We start from the raw sequence: 13,141 nt of genomic DNA, 5'->3' as shown, positions 1-13,141 counted from the left end.
TACGTTTGTGGGTTCATTTCTGGGTTCTCTATTCTGTTTCATTGATCTGAGTGTCTGTTCCTGTGCCAGTACCATACTGTCTTGATGATTACAGCTTTGTAGTATAGCTTGAAGTCTGGGATTGTGATGCCTCCTGCTTTGGTTTTCTTTTTCAAGATCGCTTTGGCTATTCGGGGTCTTTTCTGGTTCCAAACAAATTTTAGGATTATTTGTTCTAGCTCTGTGAAGAATGCTGGTGTTACTTTGATAGGGATTGCATTGAATATGTAGATTGCTTTGGGTAGTATCGACATTTTAACAATATTTGTTCTTCCTATCCAGGAGCACGGAATCTTTTTCCATTTTATTTTTTTGTGTCTTCTTCAATTTCTTTCATAAGATTTCTATAGTTTTCAGTGTATAGATTTTTTTCCCTCTTTGGTTAGACTTATTCCTAGGTATTTTCTGTTTTTTGTGCCACTGTAAATGGGATTGATTCCTTGATATCTCTTTCTGTTGCTTCATTGTTGGTGTATAGGAATGCAAACGATTTCTGTGCATTGATTTTATATCCTGCCACTTTGCTGAATTCATGAATCAATTCTAGCAGTTTTTGGTGGAATCTTTTGGGTTTTCCATATAGAGTATCATGTCGTCTGCGAAGAGTGAAAGTTTGACCTCCTCCTGGCAGATCTGGATGCCTTTTATTTCTTTGTGTTGTCTGATTGCAGAGGCTAAGACTTCCAATACTATGTTGAATAACAGTGGCGAGAGTGGACATCCCTGTATTGTTCCTAACCTTAGGAGGAAAGCTCTCAGTTTTTCCCCACTGAGGATGATATTAGCGTTGGGTCATTCATATATGGCTTTTATGATCTCGAGGTATGCTCCTTGTATCCCTACTTTCTTGAGGGTTTTTTATGAAGAAAGGATGCTGTATTTTGTCAAATGCTTTCTCTGTATCTATTGAGAGGATCATACTGTTCTTGTCCTTTCTTTTATTAATGAGATGAATCACATTAATTGTTTTGCGGATATTGAACTAGCGCTGCATCCCAGGTATAAATCCCGCTTGGTCGTGGTGAATAATTTTTTTAATGTATTGTTGGATCCGGTTGGCTAATATCTTGTTGAGGATTTTTGCATCCATGTTCATCAGGGAAATTGGTCTATAGTTCTCCTTTTTAGTGTGGTCTCTGGTTTTGGAATCAAGGTAATGCTGGCTTCATAGAAAGAGTTTGGAAGTTTTCCTTCCATTTCCATTTTTTGGAACAGTTTCAAGAGAATTAGGTGTTAACTCTTCCTTAAATGTTTGGTAGAATTCCCCTGGAAAGCCATCTGGCCATGGACTCTTGTTTTTTGGCAGGTTTTTTATTACTAATTTGATTTCCTTACTGGTTATGGGTCTGTTCAAATTTTCCATTTCTTCCTGTTTCAGTTTTGGTAGTGTACATATTTCTAGGAATTTGTCCATTTCTTCCAGATTACCCATTTTATCAGCTTATAATTGCTCATAATATTTTCTTATTATTGTTTTTATTTCTGTTGTGTTGGTTGTGATCTCTCCTCTTTCATTCTTGATTTTATTTATTTGGGTTCTTTCCTTTTTCTTTTTGATCAAACTGGCTAGTGGTTTTCAATTTTGTTAATTCTTTCAAAGAACCAGCTTCTGGTTTCATTGATCTGTTCTACTGGGTTTTTTTTTGTTTCGATAGCATTAATTTCTGCTCAAATCTTTGTTATTTCCTGTCTTCTGCTGGTTTGGGGTTTTATTTGCTGTTCTGTTTCCAGCTCCTTAAGGCGTAAGGTTAGGTTGTGTATCTGAGATCTTTCTTCCTTCTTTAGGAAGGCCTGGATTGCTATATACTTTCCTCTTATGACCCCCTTTGCTGCGTCCCAGAGGTTTTGGGTTGTGGTGTTATCATTTTCATTGACTTCCATATACTTTTTAATTTCCCCTTTAACTGCTTGGTTAGCCCATTCATTCTTTAGTAGGATGTTCTTCAGTCTCCAAGTATTTGTTACCTTTCCAAATTTTTTCTGGTGGTTGATTTCGAGTTTCATAACGTTGTGGTCTGAAAATATGCATGGTATGATCTCGATCTTTTTGTACTTTCTGAGGGCTGATTTGGTCCCAATGGTCTATTCTGGAGAATGTTCCATATGCACTGGAGAAGAATGTATATTCTGCTGCTTTAGGATGAAATGTTCTGAATATATCTGTTAAGTCTGTCTGGTCCAGTGTGTCATTCAAAGCCATTTTTTCCTTGTTGATTTTTTGATTAGATGATCTGTCCATTGCTGTGAGTGGGGTGTTGAAGTCTCCTACTATTATGGCATTATTATCAATAAGTTTCTTTATGTTTGTGATTAATTGATCTATATATTTGGGTGTTTCCACATTTGGTGCATAAATGTTTACAATTGTTAGGTCTTCTTGGTAGATAGACCCCTTGATTATGATATAATGTCCTTCTGCATATCTTGATACAGTCTTTATTTTAAAGTCTAGATGGTCTGATATAAATATGGCTACTCTGGCTTTCTTTTGTTGACCATTAGCATGATAGATGGTTCTCCATCCCCTTACTTTCTATCTGAAGGTGTCTTTAGGTCTAAAGTGGGTCTTTTGTAAACAGCATATAGATGGATCTTGTTTTCTTATCCATTCTCTTACCCTATGTCTTTTGATTGGAGCATTGAGTCCAGTGGCATTTAGAGTGAGTACTGAAAGATACGAATTTATTGTCATTATGATGTTTGTAGAGTTGGAGTTTCTGGTGGTGTTCTGTGGTCCTTTTTGTCTTTGTTGCTTTTGGTCTTTATTTATTAGTTTTGTTTTTTTTTTTTTAATCTTTTCTCCCCTCAGAGAGTCCCCCTTAAAATTTCTTGCAGGGCTGGTTTAGTGGTCACAAACTCCTTTAATTTTTGTTTGTCTGGGAAACTTTTTATCTCTCCTTCTATTTTGAATGACAACCTTGCTGGATAAAGAATTCTTAGCTGCATGTTTTTCTGATTCAGCACACTGAATATATCCCACCACTCCTTTCTGGCCTGCCACGTTTCTGTGGATAGGTCTGCTGCAAACCTGATCTGTCTTCCCTTGTAGGTTAGGGACTTTTTTTCCCTTGCTGCTTTCATGATCCTCTCCTTGCCTGAGTATTTTGTGAATTTGACTATGATATGCTTTGTTGATGGTTGGTTTTTGTTTAATCTAATGGGGGTCCTCTGTGCTTCCTGGATTTTGATGTCTGTGTCTTTCCCCAGGTTAGGAAAGTTTTCTGCTATGATTTGCTCACATAATCCTTCTACCCCTATTTCTCTCTCTTCCTCTTCTGGGACCCCTATGATTCTGATGTTGTTCCTTTTTAATGAGTCACTGATTTCTCTAATTCTTAAATTGTGTTATTTTGCCTTAATCTCCCTTTTTTTCTGCTTTGTTATTCTCTAAGTTTGTCCTCTGTATTGCTGATTCTCTGTTCTGCCTCATCCATCCTTGCTGCCACTGCATCCGTCCATGATTGCAGCTCAGTTATAGCATTTTTTATTTCATTCTGGCTATTTTTTTACTTCTTTTATCTCTGCAGAAAGGGATTCTAATCTATTTTTGACTCCAGCTAGTATTCTTATTATCGTGATTCTAAATTCTGGTTCAGACACCTTGCTTGTATCTGTGTTGGTTAAATCCCTGGCTGTCATTTCTTCATGCTCTTTGTTTTGGGGTGAATTCATTAGTTTTTTTTCATTTTGAAGGGAGAAAAGGAATTAATGAGGCAGAAAAATTGAAATTAAAAAAATTAAAATTAAAAAAATATTAAAATTAAAAATTACACACACACACACACACACACACAAATTGAATAGATGATGCTAAGCCCTAGGTGTGTTTTGGTCTGGGTGTTGAAAGTGGTGTGACAGATTAGAGAAAAAAAAAATGGGGGGAGAAAAAAAAGGAAATTGTTTGAGAATTTGAAAAAATGAATCACTGAAGTAGACTAAAATGAGATGATGGGGGTAAAATAGAATTTGAAAAAATATACACAAAATTAAAGAATATAGTAGAATAAAATTAAAGAAAACTATTTTTAATAAAAATTAAAAATAAATATGAATTTTTCTTTTTCTGTATGTAAGAAAAAAGAAAAGAAAAGAAAAAGAGAAAAAAGATTTAAAAAGAAAGAAAAAAAATCCTTTGAAAATTTGAAAAAGAGAATACACTGTAATAGACTAAAATAAAATGATGGAAGTAAAATAGAATTTGAAAAAATTTACATAAAAGCAAAAAATATAGTAATAAAAATTAAATAAAATATTTTAAACGAAATTGAAAGTAAAAATGAAGTTTTTCTCTTTCTGCATTCAAGAAAAAGAAAAGAAAGGAAAAATAGAAAAAAAGAAAAAGAAAGAAAAAAAGCAAATTGTTTGAAAATTTGAAAAGGTGCATACACTGAAGTAGAATAAAATAAAATGATGGAAGTAAAATAGAATTTGAAAAGATTTACACAAAAGTAAAAAATATAGTAATAAAAATTAAATAAAAATATTTTTAATAAAAATTGAAAATAACAATGAATTTTTTTCTTTCTGTATTCAAGAAAAAGAATTGTAAAAGAGAAAAAGAAAAAAAAAGAAAGAAAGAAAATTGAATAGATGAACCTGCTAACAGATTGAAGTAGGACTGAAATTGCTTCGTTTTCCCCTAGAAGTCAGTGTATGTAGCGCTTTCTAGTCCGTAAACTAAGCCGTTGGTGAGACTTGTGTTCTTGAAGAGGGAAGTTGGCCCAGTTCGGTGGGGTTGAGTGTAATGGCTCCCCTCTCCACCAGATGGCGCTGCTAGCCTACTGGGGTGGATTGTTGCCGCGCTCATAGGTGTGTATGCGCATGCGCGGGAGTGGTAAAAATGGCGCCACCCATTTTTGGCGTCCACTCCCCTCTTTCTCAATCTCCGTGACCAGGCCCCAGGCAGTACCTCTCTCCCGAGTTTTGTGTCAGATGCGGCTGTTTTCCCCAGCCCCTTACTTCCGAAGGACTGCGGCTTTGACCCGTTCCGCCCCTCTGCTGGGGGGTCTCACCGAGCAATGGCCGAATGAGCAATGGCCGAGTGTCGGCTGCACCCAGGATCGCTTGCGGGACCCTGCTGCTGCCGGTGCCCCGAGACTGCAGCCAGGTGCCACCCGCCCCAGAAAAAGTTCGCGAGACGGTATAGCTGCAGCGTTTCAGGGATTATGGAAAATCACAACACACATCTGGCACCAGGCTTCAGCCTTAAGGACCTTGTTCCAGCACCAGCGAATGTGGCCATTTTCTGGGGTCTGCTGGGACCAGGTGGCTTCCACGGTCTCCACCAAATGTCCTTCCAGCAGTGGAACCGCTTTTTCCCCGTGTGGCCTGAGAACCTCCCGGACCCCACTCTGCTCCTGGGGATTCGCCCTTCCCACCAGAGCACCACCAGGTAGGGAGCTGCGGAGTTGCAGCCTTTGTGCTCCCCTTGTTTCCAGTCTTAATGGAATTTAAACCCTCTCCTTTCTCCTTTCTCCCTTTTTAGTTTAATCCCTGCGGCTGTTCTCCAATTTTCCACTTTGTCTCCAGCTCCTTTTGGGGAGGGGTGCTTTTCCTATATTCTCCCCCTCTCCCCAGTCTCCATCCTCTCTCTGCCTGAAAAAACAGTTCCCTACCTCTCATGGCTTCTCGCTCCCTAAATTCACCTCTCTGCACTGCGTACCTGCTGAATTCCGTGGTTCAGGTTGTGCAGATTGTTGTGTTAATCCTCCAATCAGTTTTCTAGGTGTGTAGGATGGTTTAATGTTGGTCTGGCTGTATTTCATGGATTCGAGACACACAAGAAACTTCCATGCTGTTCCGCCATCTTGGCTCCTCTCCAAAAAAATTCTTTTAAGATTTGACAGTAGGTGATTACCTCACTAAACATAAATTATTTCAGTAGTTGTACTTTGTCCAGGAATAGACTGTAGGTGGCCCTTAAGTAAATAATTAATATTTACCCAGGGCTGGGTCAATTCGTAATCAGAAAGAGTAATCCCAGATCTTCTCAAGTCCTAGTCAAGGCTCTTTGGGTTGAAAACCATGCAGACTCTCTCAAAATTACACAAAATGAACAGAAATGAGTGAAATGACCCAGGAATATTCACGGAACCAAGTGCAAGTACAAGATGTGAACTTCACTTGGGACTGGAACCCAGGCTTGGGAAGCCACAGAAAGTTCCTCTCTGGTGCTTTTTTGGAAGTTTTTGGTGCCTCCTCTCTGCTTTCCTCTGGGCATCTACTCGACTATTCTCTCCACAGACTCAGTTTCTTTACTTCTAGAAGAAAATGACTCATTGGGTCCTCTAAAAGTTCTCCACCAACCACTAGGAAGGCCCTTGTCCCGGGGGCACATTCCCAGGAAAGTAAACTCTGCTGGCCCAGCCTATCAGTGGACTGGCTCCCCTCTGGCCATATCATCAGTTAACGTTTTGTCAGGGTAATGGAAGCCTTCCCTGTATGCCAGGATGCAGGGTTTTATGTCATGGAATAGGAGGACCACACAGCCGTTGGAAAGAATGGAAGATGGACCATCAGGCAAAAAAGTGTGTCATCTCAGCCTGCACAGCCAAGCAGTGGTTTTCAAGAACTCACCCCAAAATCATTAAGAATCTCAAGATCTTTGGGGTTACCCTCCCATTTATCTCTATCCACAACAGGGAGATTCTCAAGAATCTCCTTTGCCAAGGAGATGCTTCCACGATCAAGAACCTTCCGGAAGCTCCCACTCCATGTTAGCCTACAGCACAGATGAGTGATTCACAGAAGTGGCTGCAAACTCTCTCAGCTGCCTGTATCCCCAAAACGGTGTTGGCAGGAACTTGCCCAGACACTGCTGTGAACCCTGTGTCTGCCTACAGATGCTTCCAGACAATAATTATTTCTTCTCTTCTGTCTGCTAAGTCTCTTGAGCGCCTCTTACTAGAAAACTCTGACCAGAACCCTATGTGGAGGGGGATTCTGGAAAATGCTGTACTAAGCTTCTCCTGTGTGATATGGAGGAGATGGGGGGAGGGGGTGGTGGTGAGCTGAGCGTGGGGGCGTGCACATGTGAGTGTGTGTGCATGTGTACATGCCTGTATGTGTGCATATCCAGTGAGAAAACAGGCAGGTCTTGGGAACTGGGGCATGGTCTAGCCATCACTTAATATCAGAAAAAGCAGATTTCCCAGACTTTCCTTTCTTGCCCTTTCCTACATAATCTGACAACAGTTCGTCTCAGCTTGCTTAAGAAAGCTCACCACAACGCATCCAAAGAACTCGTCTGTAGCTAACATTTGATGTTCTCATCTCCTCTGCATTCCCTCCTCCTTCTGCTTGCCCTAGGCCCTCGCTTTAATGTGCGCAGCCATATTCTCCGTGAGAATGACTTAGCCGCACAGGCATGGGAGTCAGGACTATCTAGTCAACCCACTGCTCCAGCCTGGGGGCCCAGCATTTGGCAGAATCGGGAGGGCAGCCAGGCCCAGCCAGTCAAGTTGGGGGAGGATTACAAAATTATCCGTTATTACAAAATGTGAGGCCAGGATTCACAAGAGATGTAGAGAGCACAGAGACTTGATCATCTCTTTTATATCCCCAGATTCAGCAACCAACATCTGAGGTCAGTTCTTCTAGCATTTTCATTACACATGCCAATAAATCTCTCATTTTATTTAAGTCTATTTGAGTTAAATGTCTCTGTCAAACATCTTAACTAGTAAATAAACATAACTAAATCTGCTCTAGACTTTTCCTCTGCTCGCATGTTCTTTGTGCCCTTTCCCTGCCCCACCTCTACCTGTTGAAATCCCAATTACCCTTTCCCACCAGGCCAAATGCCACCTTCTTCCAAATGGAGCCTACCCTGTTCCCCTGGACTTCCCTTCCCCCCTACGGTGAGAGGGCCGTATTTACTCCACGCTCTCTGTCCTGAGTAAGTTGTTCACACACATTCTCCCCACAGTGTGAATACTGTAACACTACAGTGTTAAGCGTTAAGTTCTAGGGAGCCAGTGTCTTATTCATCTTTGTATTTATCCCTGAACTGAGGGCTTGCATGGTAAATACTAACTAAACAGTTATTGAATTTAAAAAATGCCCCAAACCAACAACCACCGAAACAACCAGCCCCAAAATGGACTTGAGTAGACGTTTCTCCAAAGAAGATGCACGAGGGATCAGTAAACACAGGGGAAAATGCCCAACACTATTAGACATTAATTAGGGAAATGCAAACAAAACCATGAGATACCATCTCACACCCATTATCGACAAAGCAAACAAACAAACAAGCAAAACAGAAAATCGTGAGCGTTGGTGAGGATGTGGAGGAAATTTGAACCCTTGTAAATTGCTGGTGGTAATGTAAAAATAGGGCAGCCTCTGTGGAAAAGAGTATGGCAGTTGCTTAAAATTTAAACATAGAGTTATCATACGATCCAGCAATTCCACTCCTAGATATATGCCCCAAAGAATTAAAAGCAGGAACTGAAACAAATATTTGTACACTCGTGTTCATAGGGGCATTAGTCACAACATAGCCAAAAGGTGGAAACAGCCCATGTGTCCACTGACAGATACATAGATAAATGAAACATGGCGTAGCCTTACAATGGAATATTATTCAGCTGTAAGAAGGAAAGAAATTCCGACACGGGCTACAACCATGGAAGAAATTTGAAGACATTATGCTAAGTGGTATAAGCCAGTCATAAAAAGACAAATGCTGAGCGATTCCACTTAGGAAGTGTCTACAGTAGTGTTTAGCATGGAGACAATGTAGTATGGTTGCTTCAAGAGTCTGGGAGGAAGGGGGAAGAGGGTGTTGTGCTGAAGACGGACAGAGTTTCAGTCTGGGATGATGAAAAAGATCTGTGCCCAGCTAGCGGTGAAGGTTACGACTGCGGAACGGAATATGGATGTATTTAATGCCGCTAAATTCCACACTTACAAATGGTTAAAATGGTTAATTTCATGTCATGTGTAGCATACCACGATAATGATTGCCTGCAAGGTTGGGTTTTTTTTCACTTTTCTTTTAATGTTTGTTTATTTTTAGAGAGAGAAAGTGTGAGTGGGGGAGGGGCACAGAGAGAGGGAGACATAGAATCCGAAGCAATTCCCTGAAATTTTGGACCAGTTGTTACACTTAGGGAGCCTTTTGTAGTGCCGACATCTCATCCCATTCCCAACAACCAAATACAGGGCAGATATAATTTTCCCCTTCTAGAGATGAGGATGCTGAGGTTCTGAAGACTTACGTTGTGTCCAGAGTTATTACATTTTGGATTAGGTCTCCGGACTCTTGAATTCCAGGCTTTTTCTGCTACTTCTTTCAGCATTAATTACCTTCTGCTTAGTGCAAAGGGAGTTCCTAAGCCAGAGCCTCACACACATCATTTGCCAGAAGGGCTACTGTGGGTCTGCATGGGCCTCCTAATGTCATGAGGACATTATGTTCACCTCCCTGGAGCAGTGGCTTTGCTACGTGTTCCTGGGGTTGCCAGTGTCATGGACTGAATGTCTGTGCCCCCCCCCCCCCCCCCCCCCCCGCCAAATTCGTATGTTGAAGCTTTAACCCCCAGTGTGGTTGTATTTGGAATTGGAACCTCTAAGGAAGTTGTCAAGGTTAAATGAGGTCAGAAGGGCAGGGCCCTGATCCAATGGAATTTGAATCCTTCTAAGAAGATAACACCAGAGGCCTTGTTCCCCCACCCTCCCCACTTGAGCACAAAGAAGAGGTCATGTGATCACACAGTGAGATAGCAGCCACCTCCAAACCTAGAGAGGAGGCCTCAGATGAACCAACCTTGATCTTGGACTTCCCAGACTCTAGAACAGTGAGAAATTAATTCTGTTCATTAAGCCTCTCAGTCTGTGTGGGATTTTGTTATAGCTGCCCAGGCTGACTAATACACCAAATCAAGAAAGCAATGTGATCAAATGTGTGTAGCATGTTTGTGTACAGCAATGTGTGTGTAGTATTCCTAGAAAACATACCCAAGAAAACCTCGTAGGAAAATGATTTCTAGTGGCCTCCCTCTTGGTAGCCTCCCCCTCAGAGAAAGTGGCTGTACGTGCTGGTTGAGACATCAGTCTCAGGTATTCCAACATCACCGGCCTCTCCAGGAGAAAGGCAGACAATCAAATCCCTGGACCTTGATCTAGGCAGCTCTGCCTCCCATGGTGTGTTCACCTCAGTTCCCTCTGAGGATTTTTAGAATCCCAGCCCATCTTTGGCTGAGAAGCCCGGGACTAAGCAGCTGTCAGCTTGGCTCTCATTCCGGTGGCAGATTTTCTAGTCCAATGGGTACCACTCAACACCCATGCAGTATGAGCGGAGTCTGAGCAGCTTGGCTGTCATCTGCACATTCTGGTGCTCCTTGAATGTGGGGTACTCCCTTGAGACACAGACTGGACCTCATGGGAAGACTACTGATAAAAATAACAAAGAAAACAGTTAGTTTTCTTAAATCATGTCATGGAGAGCTCCAGATGAGGGCTATGTTCACTGTTAAAAGAAAGGAATGAGGGGCGCCTGGGTGGCTCCAACAGTTGAGCGTCCAACTCTTGATTTCAGCTCAGGTCATGATCCCAAGGTCGTGGGATCAAGCCCCACATCAGGCTCTACGCTGAGCATGGAACCTGCTTAGATTCTCTCTCTCTCTCTCTCTCTCTCTCTCTCTCTCTCTGTCTCTTCCTCTGCCCCTCCCCTGCTCACATACACTCTATCTCTCTCTTTCTAAACTAAACTAAAAAAACCTAAACACATACATATATATGTGTGTGTACACACACACACACACACACACACACACACACACAATTTAAAAAAAAAAAAAAAAGGAAGGAAAGAAATTTAGCACATACTGAACACCTATCATGTGCCAGGGAATGAGGAAAGACTTTCCCACAGAATTCAAAACAACCCTGCAAATTACAGGTTACTATCCCAATTCTTTAATTGTGGTAAAATAACACATAACCATCTTAATCACTTTTCAGCCTATAACTCTGTGGCATTTAGTACATTAACACTGTTGTGCAACCATCCAGCTAGAACTCTTCTCATCCTCCCAAACTGAAACTCTGCATCCATTAAACACTAACTTCCATTGCCCACTTCCCCCAGACCCTGGCGACAGCTATTCTATTTTTTGCCTCTGTGAATTTGACTTCTCAGGATACCTGAATCACACAGTATTTGTCTTTTAGTGACTGGCTTATTTCGCTCAGCATGAAGTCCTTGAGGTCCATCCATGTGGTAGCCTGTGTCAGAATTCCCTAGTCTTAAAGGCTGAATAATATTCCATTGTGTGTATATATCACGTTTTGTTTATACATTCATCCATGGAGGGACTCCAGAGGGTTTAACTTTCTGTTTAATTTTTTGATGTACCACTGCACTGTTTTCCATTGTGGCTATAATATAGTATTTTATATTCCCACCAACAGTACACAAAGGTTCCAATTTCTTCACATCCTTGCCAAAACTTGTTATTTCCTTATTACCTTTTTTAAAATGGGAGTATGGTGCTATCTCATTATGGTTTTGGTTTGCATTTCCCTAATGTCTAATATTGAGCATCTTTGCATGTGTTTATTGGCCGCTTGTATATTTTCTTTGGAGAAATGTCTGAGACCTTCGCCTGTTCTTGAATAAAATTGTTTTTTGTTGTTGAGTTTTAAGAATTCTTTACACATTCTGGCTCAGTCGGTTGAGGTCTGACTTCGGCTCAGGTCATGATCTCATGGTTTGTGAGTTTGAACCCCGTGTCGGGCTCTGTGCTGATGGTTTGGAGCCTGGAGCCTGCTTCAGATTCTGTCTCCTCCTCTCTCTGTCCCTCCACCACTCACTTTCTGACTCTCTCAAAAATAAATTAGCATTTAAAAAAAGAATTCTTTATACATTCTGGATATTAATCTCTTATCAGATATATGATATCTGATCATCTCCCATTCCACTGGCTGCCTTTTCACTCCATTAATTTTGTCATTTGATGATGTTTTTAATTTTGGTATAGTTCAACTTATCTATTTTTTTCATTTTGTTTCTTGTGCTTTTAATGTCAGATCAAAAAAAATCATTGTCAAATCCAATATCATGAAGCTTTTCTTCAGTTTTTTCTAAGAGTTTTACAGTTTTAGCCATTAAGTTTAAGTCTTTGATCCATTTTGAGTTAATTCTTGTATATGGTATAAGGTAAGGGTCCAACTTCATTCTTTTTGCCTGTAGATACCCAGTTTTCCCAGTATCATTTAATGAAAAGATTGCTTTTTCTGCATTGAATGGTCTTGGCACCCTTGTTGAAAATCCTTTGACCATATTTGCAGGAGTTTCTTTCTGAATGCTTCAGTCTATTGCCTCGCTCATATGTCTGACTTTCTGCCATTACCACACTGTTTTGATTACTATAGCTTTGTAGTGAGTCTTGAAATCAGGAAATGTGACTCCTCCAGCTTTGTTCTTTCAAGATTATTTTATCTATTTATGGTCCCTTAAGATTCCATATTGATTTTAAGGTGAATTTTTCTATTTCTTCAAAAACTGCCATTAAGCTTTTACTAGGGATGGCATTGAATCTTTGTTCAATGGCTTTGACTAGTAGACATCTTAACAAAAGTATTAAGTCTTCCAATCTATGGATATGGGATGTCTTTTCACTTATTCGTGTCTTCTTTAATTTCTTTCAGCTCCATTCTGTAGTTTTCAGTGCACAAGTCTTTTGCCTCTTTGGTTAAGTTAATTCCTAAGTATTTTATTCCTTTTGTTACAATTGTATGTAGAATTGTTCTTTTAAACTCCTTTTTGGATTATTCATTGTTAGTGCATAGAAATGCAATTGATTTTTGTGTGTTGATTTTGTATCCTGCAACTTTTCTGTATTCATTTATTAGTTTAACAGTTTTGTATGTGTCCATGAGTGTGCGTAATCTTTATGGCTTTCTACATATAAGATCATGGCATCCACAAACAGAGATCATTTGACTTCTTCTTTTCCAGTTTGTATGCTTTTTATTTATTTTTCTTGACTAATTGCTCTGGCTAGGACTCCCAGTCCTGTTAAATAGAAGTGGTATAAGTGTACATCTTTGTCTTGTTCTTTATCTTGGAGGAAAAGCTTTCAGTCCTTCACTA

The sequence above is a fragment of the Panthera leo genome, chromosome D2 (assembly GCF_018350215.1).
Source record: "Panthera leo isolate Ple1 chromosome D2, P.leo_Ple1_pat1.1, whole genome shotgun sequence".
In the NCBI taxonomy this organism is placed as follows: domain Eukaryota; kingdom Metazoa; phylum Chordata; class Mammalia; order Carnivora; family Felidae; genus Panthera; species Panthera leo.
The sequence above is the reverse complement of the archived record's forward strand: the minus strand, read 5'-3'. Positions refer to the sequence as shown.